The sequence below is a fragment of the Oryzias latipes genome, chromosome 22 (genome assembly GCF_053564925.1).
Source record: "Oryzias latipes strain Hd-rR chromosome 22, Olatipes_Hd-rR_3.1".
Classification (NCBI taxonomy): Eukaryota; Metazoa; Chordata; class Actinopteri; order Beloniformes; family Adrianichthyidae; genus Oryzias; species Oryzias latipes.
In genome coordinates this window covers 27,561,918-27,579,375 of record NC_136258.1, presented here as the reverse complement: position 1 = coordinate 27,579,375, position 17,458 = coordinate 27,561,918, and the positions used below count along the sequence as shown (strand labels likewise).

The 17,458-nt window shown below is 40.8% G+C and overlaps 1 protein-coding gene and 1 long non-coding RNA gene across 14 annotated transcripts in view; one reads left to right on the top strand and one right to left on the bottom strand.

Moving 5' to 3' along the window:
- The window catches only part of nrxn3a (neurexin 3a), a 166,985-nt gene that overhangs the window by 46,161 nt on the left and 103,366 nt on the right, over window positions 1-17,458 (top strand). The gene's annotated exons all lie outside the window — the stretch shown is intronic.
- LOC144989112 (uncharacterized) lies at window positions 747-2,162 on the bottom strand. Its single transcript, XR_013653262.1, has 3 exons — window positions 2,026-2,162; window positions 1,270-1,372; window positions 747-861 (listed from the first exon to the last, which is right to left on the bottom strand). It is a non-coding gene; the product is annotated as an uncharacterized LOC144989112 (long non-coding RNA).

Genomic DNA, 17,458 nt, shown 5'->3' with positions numbered 1-17,458 from the left:
AAAGATGAAATAACTCAGAGTGAAAAAACGTAAAACAGGCACATGAAAAGGAATTGGGCAGAACAAACACCCGTGCTCAACTCAATTTCGACAAAAGCAGGCAATGGGGATTATTTCCCACAATACTTTGCTCTGACACGGCAGACCCGACACGCACGTGACCACCGCCTTCTGCTGCAAGACGCTTGCGGCCACACCTCTTTGCTGTAGTCTTTGGAACATTAGTCAAAAAACTCGAGAGGGGAGCGCAACTCGCCGGTGGCTGGGTGAATCACACTAACAGGCGTGAGGGGCAGGGCCGGCCCTGGTCTTCTGGGGGCCCTAAGCGAAATTTAATTTGTGGGCCCTCTAACTGATCAGCAGCACCAAAAAAACGCAACTGTTGTTGTAATATAAATGAGATCTCTCTTAATACATTTGTGAATGTTTTATCGTTGCTGCCAAAGAATTGAATACAGTTAATTGCCTGCATGTTGGATGCACATTTAGTGGTGCCAAACAAATTTTAAATGCAAAGAAATAAATATGAATGACAAATGTACATAGATATATAGATATATATTTTTATGTAACATTAGGCACTCAACAAATGACATTCGCAAAACTCCAACTTATTAAAAACAGCAACTTAATACCAAATCAGGTAACGATAAAACAATCCAACATAAAGAAAAAAACAGCTCAATGAGGGGGATTTTAGAAAGTCTGTCTTTCTCAGTCCGAAAAGTACCTCTTTGCACTAAATCCATTCTTACTGGATCAGAGAGTGTGGTTGGTCATTCAGCTGGACCAACTGGGTTTGAGGTACCGGTAGGTGGAATTTTGGATCCTCCCCTTCCATACACGCCTCTCTTGGAGCCTCTGGAACATAAGATAAAGAACATCAACAAAAGCAAACAGTGAAAAGTAAAACAGTCAAATGTTTCCCTTTCAACAGTAGATGTGGTGACAGCAGTTTCTTCTGCATCTAAAAAACAAGAATTATTATTATACAATAATCAATGATAAAACTAATAAATTATCTAAAGCAGAAAACTACTAATAGTTTAGTGGCTCATTTAAAATCTGTGTGCAGGTTTTTCACAAATTCATGATCTTTTTATTTATTTATGACAGATTTATTGTTTGATTGTATATTTGCATGCGGTCATATTTATTCATTTTTATTATGAACAACTTGGGACTCCATACTCCTCAGCTGCTGTTTATGAACATAAGGGGTTATGCAGACACTGTTTTTTAAATTACTTTACATGCTATTAAAATTACCTGAGATGACATACTCAGTGAAGTCAGGAACATCTTGGGATGTGGACGCTGCACCATCTCCAATACTTTTTGAGAGCAGAAGAAACTGTCGGCTGAGACGGAACTGTGCAAAAAATCATCATCATGTAGAACCAAAACTGCAAAATACAAATAAGAAATAAATGTACCCATTTATTAAACATAAATGTGAACAATAATTTGAGTATGAATGGAAATATAAGCATTTATACACTTCTTCTTTATTATTATTTTGTACGTTCAGGATTTTAAAATTAGTACATTTATTTTGTTTATCATTTATAAATGAGAACATTTATTTCCTATTTGTATTTGGCAGTTTTGATACTCCATATTTCATGCCAATGCAAGATTTAAGACACATTCAATGTTGAAAAAGTCAGACTACCTGACCTGCAATAATAAACGGCAGTTTTTTTAATTACATAAACCGGAAAATGCAGAACGCACTAAATGTGTTAGCAAAACTATGAAACAATACGACAACGTGAGTTAAACATTATCAGCCATCATCATCATTTACTTTTCTCTGCTCTCCACTGTTTTGGAAGGTCATGTCTGACCTCATCTTAGAAACTTGTATCAGAATTATTTTCGAGTTTTCCATTGGAAATTACGACAAACGGGGTCGTTTATGTGTAATCTTCACCTCGGATCGCTGAGTATTTTACGTAAATTGCGCAGCTGCACTAATGCTGGATAATGTAAAAATACGGCCCCAACATCCTCCAAACTTACCTTGTGATTGATGTTGAAGTTCTTCATCTTTTTTCAGCTCCTGATGGATAAAGTATCTTTGTCATGAAGTTCTCTTGTTGTCGCTCTGATCAGCGTGACAAAATGTGCTCGTTTTTTTTTTCTTTTTCCCAACTTTATTGAAATAAAATGCGCTCGTAAATGCACACTGTGCCAGCATCAGATGCAATGATGTTGACCGATCGTTGCTGAGTGGTGTAACGTCATTATTTGGGTTGCCAGATTGGTTCAGGTGTGTTGAAGGGGGGGGTCACAGAAGTGCAGGCAACTTTCTTTTGCACACGTTGGTACGGAAATTCTATGAAATGGGTTGCCAGATTTGGGTCTTTCTTTGTTTTATTTTTTTCGCCACTCCGGGGCCCTGGTGGTGACGGGGGCCCTACGCGGCTGCGTAATTCGCGTATAGGGAGGGCCGGCCATGGTGAGGGGAGTCTTTTTCTATCTGACAATCAACTCTGGGCCGCAGCTGCGCCTCCCGTCATAGAGACTGAGCCGCGTGTGTCAGAGGGAAGGGGAGGGGGGATGAGCGCAGACCATTTTTTATGGATTGAGGTTTTTTGGAGGATTTCTGCTGTTGGTGTTGCACAAATTTAGGGAAATGCCAAATATTTTTGGAGTAATCCCACTGATGAGTTCTAAGATTTAGTCTTTAATGTTTTATAAGACCTAAACATATTAATCACAATAAGTTTTTTTTTTAGATCCAATCCCTCTGATATGTTTCACAAAGACACACACAGGGCGTCACACATTAAGAAATTATTGTTAAAAATGAAGCAGGAGTCCAGCTCTAAAAAAAAATGCTCTAAAAAATGATAAAAGAGCAAAAAAAATGGAATTATTTGATTTGTAATTTCTTATTAATATTTCCAGGCTTTCTTTGTTTTGTTCTGCAGCATGCTCATATTTGTATAATTTTGACAGAATATATTTCTATGGGGAGCAACATATTATTTAAGGTTTAACTTGTGTTCCTGTTTTTATACATATTTATGTTCAAAAAGTTCAGTTTAAAAGGTTTAAAAGTTTAGCTTTAGTGTGTTCATTAAATGTTTATCTTCTTCGGCCCAAAACCTTAAGCGTGTTTTTAACTTAGGCCCCCTGTGTGACTTAGTTTGACCCCCCTGTAATACGAGTCTAGAACATTCATGCATTTTTTTGTGTAAAATAGCTAAATAGAAGATAGGGAGCACAACAGGATGTTGTCAAATTTTGTAGGTGTGCGGGGGGGGGGGGGGGGGGGGGGGCTGTGGGGTTACTCGCCCAGGGAGTAAGTCAGTGTAGAACCGCCACTGGCTGAACGCATTCTTTAGTGGAGTCACAGAGGTGGTTGATTACAGCCAATTAGGACACAAAAAACAAAAAAAACATGGGGTGTTGCACCAAGAATATCCATGAAAGATGTACCGCAGCATAGCAAGAGACTACTTTGGTCACACAAATACACATAATTAACTCAAATTGTCCATCAACATTTTGAATTGAAGAAGCTTAATGTCTTCCACTTTGATAGTTTACTGCTTTTACATAAAAAAGCCAGTATTGTCAGACCAACCAATGACCACAGACTTCCTTTTGCCATTTTTACCGTAACATCCAGTCTTGACATACCTTAACTATTTTCATCTAGACAGTATTAGTGTCATGATTTGAATTTGTTGTCTTGTTTTTGGTCCTTGTTCTGTCTTGTTTCTGTTTCCTGTTTTATTTTGAAAGTCTCCTGTCTTGTCTGTTTTCTTGAGTTTTGCTTCCTTTGGTCCCCATCAGCCCTGATCGTGTCCACCTGTGTCTTGTCTGCCCTGTCTGTATTTAAGTCTTGTCTCTGCCTTCCTCCTGTGTTGGTCCATTAGTATTCCTGTTCTGGTGTTCATGCCATGTCATGCCCTGTTCCTCGTTCCTTGTCCCTCGCCACGCCACAGTGAGTTTTCGTTTGGTTTTTGTCATCCTGCTCTGCAGCGCTTTTTGTTTGTTCTTTTTGTGCATTAAAACCCACTAGCCCTGATCCTTGCCTCCTGCCTCTGCATCTGGGTCCAACCGGCTCTCGAGCCACCTCACCGTGACAATTAGTAGAAATAAGTTCTGCAGAAAAGTAGGAAGCACACATAGACCACTGCGGTACAAGTTAAAGATCACCAGGGTCTGAAGGTACCTTTTAGCAAAAGCTATGACATGTCTCAGCCATGGAACCAACACCCCTGAACCTAAAGGAGTAAAAAAATGACCTCCAGTGGGAGAAATAAGATGAGGTGCACTCGCCATTTTGTCATACTTTTTATATGGTTCACAAACTTTCAGGCTCTGTTGCAGAATAACTGTATTGTACGGGGTGTCACATGAGATTGCCCTCGTGGCAATTAAATCTGCCAGAGCTGCCTCTGTCTCATTTTGTCCGCTCATCAGTGTGTCAGCTCTGCTTGTTTAGCTGGGAGTCGATGTATAGCCGTAGCCGTCCTCAGTGGAAAATGGTGTTTAAATGTGCTTTTAATGGCTTTCAGTCAGCGAAGACGATAAAGCACTGAGTTGTGGTCAAGCTGCTGGATGATGGAAATGAGCTTTTCTGGGAAGATCATAAAAGACAAAAAAAGAGGCTCATCAAGCAGAAGATGACACCACCGTCCTTGAGGATAGTCAGTTTTCGTGTTCAGGAGCAAAGTGTATCAAGCAGATTTTTGTTAGAAAGAAAAGATTAGTTTATCATAAATATTCAAAAAAACATTTCGTGACATATATGCTTCAAACCAAAATGTGAAAGGAGGGTTTGGACTTTCGAGAGGAGTCGGTTGAGGTTGTTCAGGCCTCTGGCCCGGACACCTTCCAGGGGGAGGTGTTGCAGGTGTGTCTCAATAAGTGGAAACTCCAGGAAATAGGACATATTGGAGCGACTTTTCTTGACTCTCTCTTGACTTGTTTATGGAACAGTCTACCAGAAGACCTAAAAGCTGCATAGAGCATAGTTGCTTTTAAGAAGAGGCTCAACACCCATCTTTTTAACCTGGTTGTTGGCTAATTCTACTACTTTTATTGTGTTATGTATTTATTCTATATTGTATTTATCTATCTATTTTATCTTGCCTTATGAATATACATTATTGATCATTTATATGAATATTCCATATTTCAATGTTTTATTGTTTATTTGTCTATTACATTTAAGAGATTGTTCCCTCTTTAATTCTCATTTTCATTTTCATTTCCGGTGCTTCCTTCTTTGGGTTCTCTCCCTCTGTGAACGGCTGCTGTTCAGCTGCTGCTGCTTTACATGAAAACCTGCACCACCCACCTGTGGTGAGGCTGGTCCCCGCCTGTGATGCTGCATTTGGCTGGCTATGCAGCTATTCACAGAGAGTGAGGTCCCAAATATTAGCACTTCTAACATCCAACATTTTGTTTTCGTGCTCAGCCCATATCCCATTGTCTATTTCCATCAGTATGGAGCAAAAGGGGTGGTGGGGGTTGTGTGTAGGCCTGGGGAGGGGGCTCTATTTAAATTTTCGTACTTGTTTATATATTATTTTTATTTTGTTTTGTTTTAATATAAAGCGCTTTCTGTCATGGTATTATAGGAAAAGTGCTATACTATAAAGTTTGATTTGATTTGATTTGATTTGATTTGATTTGATTTGATTTGATTTGACTGACCTGGGATAGCCCCAGTATCCCACCAGAGGAGCTGTTGTACTGTAGAATACCACCGCAACACTCAGTGACAGTCAGTCAGTAGTAAAGTGTGGGTAGTGGCTCCTTAATATCTGCACCCAAATGCTGTATGCATGGGGTGTGCAGGTGAAACGTACGATGCCTGTAGGATGTCTACACAAACTATGCTTTTGTTTTGTCTAATTTCCTAAATTCTAACAGTCAGATGTGCTCAAACATTTACACCCTACGTTTGGCCTTCAACCTTGCCATTTCGTGTGGGCCACCTGCACAGGTTTGCCCATTTTTTGGTTGTAGAAAGCCCGCGACCCCCAGTCTGACTTTGGCCCCCGCAACCTGCTCCTAAATGAGTAGTAGAAAATGGATTGATGGATGGGTTTGGACTATTCACATGATTCCATCTGTCCTCTCAGTTGCAGAGATCTTTGTCAGCAGCCGATCTCATCTGTTCGTTTGAGGTTGTTTTACATTAGTTTTTCAGATTCACTTTCGTCAAATTGTTGACTCATTCTGACTGCATACGTGCTGTACCTGTTCTTCAGATAATAGCATGGAGTCACATAACTATGGATGGTGATTGTTGTGGTAAACTGCTGGACTGATACACTTATCGGTGTAGCTCTACATTCCTGGAGAAAAACCCATAACTACCTCATCCAGGTGATCCAGCATCAGTAAGGCGACGTGAGCTCTGATAAGAGGAGCGTTCACAGATAGCTTTCAGTTGCAGTTGATCTCTTCTGACTGTTTGAATGAGTGGTAGTGCAGCCAGGCTTTAGTTTGCATACATTTTCTTCTTCAGTAAGTTCAAAGCTGTCTGAATTTCATTTCATCTTTTTAAACTTCTTGCATTGTTCCACACGGCTGAGTTTCCAGTGAGCTCTAGAGAGCTTTTTGTCCAACCGCATGACTGCAGTAGTCATAAGGCAGAGACATGGACGTGGTGGACTCTTCAAAGCTCTGATATTTTGTAAATCTGGCTGAACTCTATCAAAAGCATTTGGCCCCAGAGAGGATCTATCTCTGTACGGATTGTGAGATGAAAAGAAAGAAAAACCTGGAGAAACAGGGTCTCAGTGTTGAAGGTGACCTCCACATCATGGCTCAGCAAATTAAAGACTTGGTGCTATCAGATCTGGAGCTAAGCGGATATACACACCGCATCAGGCTGAGCACAGGCAAGAGGTGAACCTCTCACTGATTGATCTCACTCCCAGATTACTTGTTATATAATTCCCATCAGCATAATTCAGCCAAAACATTCCCTTCAGCCTCGGAAATTAATGCAAAGTCCCTCTGCCAGGAAAAATATTTGTGCTTTGTAGTTTTATAAGCTTTCAAGTAACTTACCTCAGGGCTGTGTACTGGGCCCACGAACTTTTAAATCCTAATTCTCAACATAAAAAAGCCTATTGGACAATCTTAAACTCCTGGGTTTGATGCCACAGATGCGGCTAGAGGAATGCTTCTGACTTTCTAGCAAGAAAGTTAGAATTAAAAAAATCTTTTCAATTTAGATTCAAAAAGAATAATTTTGAGTCGAGTCATGGTATTTGGACTGTAAAATTTTCTTTCTGACAAAACTTGGACACAGCAAACAAGCAAAACAGTTAGGTTGATTAAATGGCTCATAGGTACGTAGCTTTGTTATAAGTTTAAAATGTTATAAACAGAGAAAGATCAGAGCAATCATGTAAATAAAAAAATGCAATGCAGGTTTGTTTGTTGTAGCACTATTGGTTACAAGTTCGGTAATAATTTTACAGAAAAAAAAGACAAATTGGGTGCATGATTATAAATTAACGTCATACAGTTTAATAATAATAATAATAATCGATTTTATTTAAAGTGCCTTTCATAAAACCCGATGACACTGTACAAGCAAAGGTTAAAAATAAACATTAAAGCACAATAAATATAAAAAGCAAAAATCAAAAGTGAATCAGGATGGGAAGGCAGAAATAATCAGATGAGTTTTGAGTTTTGATCTGAAAGTTGGAAGAGAATTACAGTTAAATCATGAAAACACAAGTTATACTCATAAGAATGAAAGAATTGCATTGTCATACATTGTGATAAAAAGAGTAGCTTTGATCCTGGACTTAAAAATATTCTTTCAGCTGAATAAAACTGAAGCACATGTTCAGTTTTGACTGGACACCAGCAGAAGGTCCGGCCATGAGCTTCTCAGAGTCTCATGTGGTTCAAAGAAGACCAACACTTCTCTGGTGCTAAAGAGAACAGAGCTAAAATTGACTAATTTTCTAACTTTGAAGAACCCACAAAGTTACATTATTTTTAAATTGTGTTTTGTGATTTGTATCTTTTTTCCCCCCATCGTTCACCATAGAAAATAATTGACCATTTTATTCTATATTTGTTCAAGTTTGTACGAAAAGTATAAATACTTTTTAAAAAGTACTGTATAATTTGTAAAGGCTCACAAGGTCTGGAGGAGCTGCCTTTAAGAGTTCCAACTGTTGTTACAGGTCATCCTGTTTTCTATGTTTGGGTTTTCTCACACACAGAAGCACTTGCTTTGTTTTGTGTTCGTGTTTGCTGTTGTGCACTAAAGCTGCCCAGTGTGCGCCTGTGTGTGGATGGTGGAAAGCTGTTGGCGTGTTGTGGGTGCGTGTCATGGTTGGCTGGGTAATGTGGCGTGAACATGAGGCCTGGAAGCAGCTAAACCCGGGCTGTTTTCCAACGCTCCACACACGTACAAACCCGGTGTGTGTCTCTGCTGGCAGCTCTCCAGCTGAAGGCGTTCCCCTCCTGACTCATATCTGCAGCCTTCACTCCAAACGCTGGAGCCAACCTCCGCTGGTGGCTCCCCACTGCTTCTTGAGGGGTTTTTGACATGAATGCCATGACGACAGCAGTAACACTTACTAATGCAAGTCCTCTAATGTTGGTTTGATTTATTTTTGAAACCATTTTTCTAAATATGAGTTTCAGAATAAAGAAACCTTCTTATGTTGTTTAACCCAGACATATTTTGAATTACAAATAAAATAGTGGATAATATACCACAAACCGAGTGAACACATTTCTGATGTTTCTCTGCTACACTGATGTCACCATGGGTTATTTGGGTTTCGGATTTAGCTCTTGTAAATTTATCGGCGAATTGGCTTTAGTCCCTTATAGGGGGTGACCCATTTGGGTGCTGCAGGCTTTTGGGTTGTCTGGGCCGGTAGCCAGTAGTAGAGAGGAGCAGCCATGTCTTGCAGTTCCCTTGAGGCTTGTGCGGCCAATAGTTGTAAGAAGTTGTAAAGATGTGTGAATTTATAAGGATAATGTAAGTGCCACAAGAACAAGTGCAGCAGGTTTATTAGCTCAGCTAAAAGTCCACAAAGCTAAATCAGGGTCAGGCAGGCAGGGGTCATAGCAGGTACAAGTTCTTCACAGGAGAGACAGGATGGTCAAAATACAGGCAGGCAGCAGGCAAACATTCAGAGTCAGGGTCAAAAGACAGAAGCTCAGGTTCAGAAATAATTCTCGGTCATGAAGGCTATACTTCGCACAGAGCTTAAGTATGCTGTGGTTGATTGAGTGGGTGAGACTCAGGTTTGCAGTGTGTGGCTAGAACTCTGGAGATGGTTCTAATGGGTGACCAGAGGGGGAGACAGAGTTCTGACCTCTGACAGTGAGTTACATCCATTGTGCTATCTTAGATGACCCCACCCTCACATTGACGTGTTCTCACTACCATGACAAAGGTGGATAAAGGTGGAAAGATTTTGTGTAATCCATGGACACCAGTGAAGATCACAAATCATTGAAGAAAAAAGGTTCAGAGCACTGTCTAGTGGGTCTAGATGACCCAACTCCCAATGTTAAAGTGCCTAAGATAGCACAAGGGTTACACCTAGGTCACATATACCAAAATGCACCCACACAGCAACCTAAATGCAAGTTTTTCTGCAAAATTGGCAGAAAAAGTAAAAAAATTAAATGGCGACCAGACGATTTTGGACATTTTGTCAATTGCTACCCGGACACATTTGGAGGTTGTGCACTTAATGAGGACTGTTGACATTGACTGGGGCACGGCCATGACCTGACATCAATCTGGCAATCCCGGCCACTGTGAGTCCTGCATATAAATGGAGAGATGGCATTGATGCTGCACAAAACAGAGACCTGCGTATTGACAAATTGTAGTTGATGCTGAGATTTTCTTTCACATGTTTGTTTATGCTAGTTTTAGGGAGGTTAGTGTTTGTCCTTTTTTCCCTTTTCTTTCATTTACAGGTCAGATTTTTTTATTTCAGTCTGGTGGGGTTTTATTTGATATTTTGGCCTTGGTTCACCCTGAAGCCTTTTTGCTTTACCATTAAGTCGGTTGTTTGATTGTTTTCTTGCAAATAAATGTGTTACTTTTGTCTGGAGACAATCTTTTTGTGTTGTTGTAATCAATTTAGAGTTGTGGAAAACATGACTTTTATGTTATGCTCCTCTAGATATGATTGTGATTGGCTGAGAAGAAAAGGTGGGGTATTTGGGTATTGGTTTAGGGTGAAGACTTAATGGATGAGGTTGATTTTCCCTGTTGCAATAGCGCCAAAGCTTCACAACATTCAGGAGCCTGAACTTATCATGCGAGCAGCACTAACTGGCCCCTTGTCTTGGGGGGGTTTAAAAACTGAAATACAGTATTTGTAGAACTCTCCTGGTTCTGGTTCAGGACAGTAAATATTGTAGATGTAGACAGATGTTCTTATGGGATGCTCCTCTGATTTCCCAGCAGGCTCTTCATCTGTGCAGCACAAAGCTGGCTGCTTCTTGGCACCTTCAGCTCAGACTCATATTCTGACTGTCAAGCCTCCCTTTATGCAGAGAGCTGCTGCTCTTCAGGTGCATGTGTGCTTGACACATGTCAGATAGTGTACGCAGACAACATGTCCGAGGCCAGACGTGATCACAACAGTTCTGCTTTTGTGTGCGGCAAAAACAAGCAGTCGTGCAGACACCAAAGCAACAGTACTCGTGGGATTTGTGTCTGTCTCTGCAGTCAGACACACACATTAGGAGCATTGAGAAATTAAGAATTTGTTTTCAAAACACTGCAGTGACTATGTCTGTGTGTGAAAATTGTTAAACTTTACCATCTTTTGTCACATTTGGGAGTCTTTGGGAGAAACAGGACTCAGAAATGCAGTCTTATCTATCTATCTATCTATCTATCTATCTATCTATCTATCTATCTATCTATCTATCTATCTATCTATCTATCTATCTATCTATCTATCTATCTATCTATCTATCTATCTATCTATCTATCTATCTATCTATCTATCTATCTATCTATCTATCTATCTATCTATCTATCTATCTATCTATCTATCTATCTATCTATCTATCTATCTATCTATCTATCTATCTATCTATCTATCTATCTATCTATCTATCTATCTATCTATCTATCTATCTATCTATCTATCTATCTATCTATCTATCTATCTATCTATCTATCTATCTATCTATCTATCTATCTATCTATCTATCTATCTATCTATCTATCTATCTATCTATCTATCTATCTATCTATCTATCTATCTATCTATCTATCTATCTATCTATCTATCTATCTATCTATCTATCTATCTATCTATCTATCTATCTATCTATCTATCTATCTATCTATCTATCTATCTATCTATCTATCTATCTATCTATCTATCTATCTATCTATCTATCTATCTATCTATCTATCTATCTATCTATCTATCTATCTATCTATCTATCTATCTATCTATCTATCTATCTATCTATCTATCATACTGGAAATGTATATGGGAGTCAGAGAAAAAAAACCCCAAACATCCAAAAACAAAACACCAAAACACCTTTTTCATCTGAGATTTAAATGCACTTAGATTCCAACACCTATGTTTCCATTGCGTTTCCAGCATGGTCTCATTCCTCTGTTATCTGTTCTGTCTTTGGAGAACCCTCTGTGGATTGTATCATTGAACAGTGACAGAGGCCGGGCCTCTGCAGACGCTATCTGCACCTGTCCGTCCTGCAGGCGGCACTTTACTTTTCTGTGTTGAACTTGTGGTTCCAGAGAGTGCTCGTCTGCACACAAACACCTCTGCAAAGGTTGGCTGAAGCACACAAACAAACCTGGTCAATGAACCCAATGGCAGCGGGAAATCTGTCAGCCACCACCACTTCCCCCAGCTGCAGCCCATTTTGAGATAGATGTCCCTGTTTGCAATGAGGTTAATTTCAAAGACGTCCATTGATCCCAGTCACAGCTCCCAAAAAACCCAACACTGATATAGTGACCCACAAAGTTTCCTTCAGAAAGACATCAAGTCACCTTTCCTCCAGAATTTAAAACACAACAATTCCAAGAAATGTAGGATCGTTTTTAATACCTTTTTTGTTTGTTTTATGCTTTAACTACTCTAATACTCCAACATAAATAAGCTAAATACACTCATCGGTCACTTTAGTTACATCCATCCAACTACTTGTGAACGCAATTTTCTAACCAGCTAATTACATGACAGCAACTGAAAGTATTAACTTGTAGAGATAGATAGATATAAACTTTATTAAACTCCCAAAGGAGAAATTCAGGTGTCCGGTAGCAAAACACACAACCACACACAGCAAACAACAGTAAAAAGACAGTTCACAAAATAATATCAGTTCATATCTTGCAGGTTCATTAAACAGCCTGATAGCTGTAGGGACAAATGAGTTCTTAAAGCGCTCTGTCCTGCAGCACAGTGAAAGGAGTCTATTACTCCGTGAGCTCCTCTGACCAGACATCTTGTTGTGCAAGGGATGTCTGGGATTGTCCAGGATGCTCTGAGTCAAGGCCCTCATCCTCTTCTGCAGCACAGATCCCAGAGAGTCCACCTTCCTCCCGATCACAGATGCACAGCTCTTAATCAGTTTGTCCAATCGAGTGCAATCCCTTGTGGTCATACTGCCACCCCAGCATACAACCCCATATAAGACAGCACTTGCCACAACCGAATGATAAAAGAGGAGCAACATGTCAGTACATACATCAAAGGACCTCAGCTTATACAGAGCATGAGCCTGCTCCAACCAGTCCAGTTTGTGGTCAAGGTGCACACCCAAGTACTTGTAGGAGTCAACCACCTTGATTCCCCCACCATCGATTATCACTGGCTGGTAGGGGGAACACCCAACTAAAGTCAATGATCATCTCCTTGATCTTTGATTTGTTCAGCACAAGACCATTGTCCCTGCTCCAGGAGGTGAATCTGGTGATGAGCTCCCTGTACTCACTCTCATCCCCTCCCTTTACACACGCCACAATAGCAGTGTCGTCCGAATACTTCTGGACATGACAAGCTGCAGATGCATAATTAAAGTCAGCAGTGTAGAGTGTGAAAGATGGTTCGAAGAGGCACCGCCAGCTCTGACGCACAGTCCTTAAGCAACCGTGGTGATATTCCGTCAGGACCAGCAGATTTCCAACCATTGAGCCTCCTGAGCTCTATGCACACTTCCTCTGCACTTATAGGTGGCACAGCATCAGGGCTGGAGCTGGAGCAGGCGCTGCTGGGTGGAGGAGAAGAGCAGGTCACAGCCACAGAGGTGTAGGAGCTGCCACTTGGTGGAGTAGAGGAACCAGTCACAGCAGCAGAAGTCAAGGATCCGCCACTGGGTGGAAAAGGGGGGGCGGTCACAGCAGCAGAGGTGGAGGAGTCACTGATGGTTGGGTATGGGTGAGCGTGTACTGAGTCAAACCTACTTTAAAAATGGTTGAACTCATCCGCCTTGGCCACATCACCAGGCACAGTCCATCCCCTCTCCTTGAAGCCAGTAATGGCTCTCATGCCGCTCCATACCTCCCTAGTATTCTTATTCTACAGAAATATTAACTAATTCTGTAGACACTGTCAAAACGACATGCTGCAGTTCCAACATGGTTGTTGGTGCCAGACGCGCTGGTCTGAGGATTTCAGAATATGCTGATCTACTGGGATTTTCACCCACAACCATCTCTAGGGATTACAGAAAGTGGTACAAAAAACAGAAAATATCCAGGGAGTGGCAGCTAATGTTAATATTATTTGTATGTATTCTATTTGAACATCAGGAATCCTCTGAGACAAATCTTTTTTTTAAGTTAAAATATCATAAAAAGCCCTTTATTTTAAGCCAAAGGACCCATTTTTACTCCTGACTCAGAGCATATTTCTGCTGTTGGTTGAATCCTTCCACTCCCTTTCAAGCAATATTTATTAATATGTCTAATTATCTTAAGTTTGATTAGTTACTGTATGAATGTATAACTGATGATTATGTTGCTTTTGTGTATTATTTCTACTTAATTGCTTGAAATAAACCATTTCAAATAAAAAAAAATCAAAATGCTGACAAGCGTTTGGCCTCAGGACCCAGTCACATCACGTTTTTTTTTCTTCCCTTTTTTTTTTTTTTTTTTTGGTGGAGCATGCTTACCTTCTGCACATGCTCAGTGCACACCCCAAGACTAACTGGCTCATTTGCATTTGTGCACGGCTTATATCGCATGTCAGACATGTTTGTGACGTAACTGGCGTACATGTAATTGTGACCTCCGTCCAAACGCATGCCCAGACATGAGGCCGCATCTTTTTTTCCAAACAGCAGTATGGTGATGGAATGACGGGGCGGGGGGTTTTACCGAGTGGCTGGGGTTTGATGAATACCTCACCTGACCAAATCTGATCATGGATAAGGTGTTTTTTCATGGATCCGTGTGTGTGCGCCTCTGCAGAGCAGATTACCATGCTATCTTTAACGTCCAGATGCTTGCTGTGGCACACCGCTCACATGGCGACTTAGAGAGAGGGGGAGCTGTTATCTCTTTGCTTCCAGATCCCCCCCCCCAACTCTCATCCTGCAGCCCCCCTTTCCTCTCCGACCCTCCTCACATTTTATCCTTCCCTTTTTTTGGATCCCATTCTCATAAATACATCATTGTTCGTTCGGAATCTGCCGTTCCTGCAGTGAAGTTGGATTTGAGGCTGCTGGGATGGAGCACATGCAGGTAGAAAGAGCATCGAAAACAGGCAGGAGGCAGACACTAATTAGCTCCATGTTTGTGATACAACAGCATTGAAATTCCTCTTTTTTGTTTTTACTGTTCTGAGAATTTTGGAGGGAAGAACCAGGAAACCAAAAGCTTTTCAGCTGCTAGCAGCTAAAGCTAAAAAAAAATAAACAAGATGTTAGAGCTGACGCAGGACCAGACTGATAACCGTCTGCAGAGAATTCACAGATGTTTGCAGGTTTTTATGATGTTTAGGTGTAGAACGGAGGAGTGCATCCCTGAATATTTTACTCTTGCTGTTATGGGCCACTTTTGCATTTTAATTGTTGTCATTTGAAACTAATTCAATCACCGGAAAAAACTAAAAAGACGGCAGTGTTTATTCAAATAAATTGAAACAAAGCATTATAAAAGATGTACATGAATTTAAAATAACTGAACATTGATTCATTCAGGTCGAGAAACAATTTTAACAGCATAAAACACTAATCGTGTTTTTATATGATGTCATCATTTCAATTTAACTTTGGAAAAAATCACAGAAACAGAGTAAATATTTGTTTAACCCTGGAGAACCCATAGGGTCATGCTATTTCTATTTTTGTTTTATTTAATGAATTTTTATCTTTTTTTAAATTATTGTTATCATTTTTTGTATTTTCCATTTTTGGCCGCTGAAATTCACAATGACCAACATCCATCCATTATTTTGGAGTCTATTCCAGCTACTTTTTGCTTGACACAGCTCAGAGGTTTTCTTGAACAAATCCCCCTTCTACCCTTTGATGTAGTTTAACACAGAACTAATATCTGCTCATTTCAAAATAACGTGCTGTGATGCACCTGAAAAGTACGCAAACATAATAGGTAAATGTTGCTTGCAGCCCTCATTGTTCATCAGTTGGTAGTTTGAGATTTCACAGATCTCAGCGTCAGTTTTATGAAGCATTGTTCAGGTGAGCCTCCTGCCATCTAAAGACAAACATGGACCCCTATGGGGATTGACCAGAATGGATACTGAAGGTTTTTGGGTCGTCTGGGTCGTAGAGAGAAGTGGTTGCACCTTAAGGGGAGCAGAGATGTCTTGAGGCCCGAATGGCCACATCAAGGTCCGTCCTGACAACGACATTTTCATTGATATGTCGGAAAACATGCAGGATTGAGGCACTCGAGGCCTGGAGATGCCCATCCCTGTTCTAGACGTTAGTGAGGTGTGAGTATTGGCTGTACACGTAATATAAAAGTGTTTGTAGGACACCTGAAGGATGATCACTCAAACTACACTCTGTTTGTCTAATTTCCTCATGTCTAATAGTCAGGGTGAATGCAAGGAGCGCTCACTTATCACATGAACAACACTAATAAGTTCCATGTGCAGTGCAAAAGATTCATGGGGGTTAAAAAAATGAAAAATCTGTATGACACACCAGCGTCTCACCTACTTCACCCTTACTTACCCTCATGTGTTGCATAAGTTTTCACTACGACCTGTTGGCACAGCATGCCTGTAGAAAAATGAACATTTTTGCACCATGAATTCATCTAGAGGCCCACAACCTTGATATTTAGTGTGGGCCACCTTCGTGCCCCATGCAAATGTGTCCATTTTTCTCCTGCTGACATCTCGTATCCACCTAGAAAGACAGTTGTGACTGAAGCTTAAAAAACATGCAGCAGAGTCTGTGCCTTCACCAGAACCAGTGGAGTGACCAACGCCTTATCAACGGTCCCAGAGACAACCGTGTTCAAGAAAGGATGACATTTGACTGCATGACAAACCACAATAGACAGTTTTGATAAGAGGGTTTGTTTTGTCTGAATGCAGGCTGCCCCTCATTCTACAGCGTGTCTGCTCAAACCACCACCTCTCTTTGAGGCTTCCTGTCGGTTTTAGAGCCTCCACGCCTCGGTGTGGAAATGTCTGCTTTTAAACTTCTTTATCTTACCACTCACCCTGAAAGGTCGTGAAGCAGCACACTCACACAACACACCCGAGCTGTGGCCAAGACAAACCTGCAGGAAAGTCAGGTTTGTTCACGGAGAGCAAATCTGTAATGCTCTTCATGAAAAAACAAGTCTACTTCCAACGTGTTTCTGCACAGACAAACATGACTTCTTTACGAAAGACTTCCCTATTTTTTCTTAAATGAAACAAACCCTCCTCGGCCATTTTCCCTCTGATAGAACAGAGCAGCAGCGATGCTTTGTTTCAAGTGGAGAAGAGTGAGCAGAGCAGCCTGTGTGGGTGATAACGGGCCAATCAAGAGGGAGCATGTGTGCCGTTACACACCAGTGACTCCCGCAATGACGCCCCCCAGCTGATCAGACCCCCCCCCCCCCCCCACACACACACACACATAGACACATGCAGACACATACTCACTCATCATAAAAGACAACACAATAGACTTCATCTGTCAACTATCCTCTTTTTCCACGCACCAACACCGATGCAGCATGGCTTCCACCTACACAACCCCCCCCAAGAAAAAAAAAAAAATCCTGAAATATACAAAACCATAAGTGTGAGAGCTGTTTTTGTCTGATCCGTCAAACTTTGTGAATGACAGCTCTGGAACATTTTTATGTCTCTGTGACCATTTTCTTTCCTTTTTTCCCCTGTTTTCTGAATTTTCTTCTTTTTTTTCTGTAACTGGAGCCACTATGAGTGTTTATGGGGAAATATATAATTTAAATGATGAGGAATCATTTCTATCAGAAGGTTCT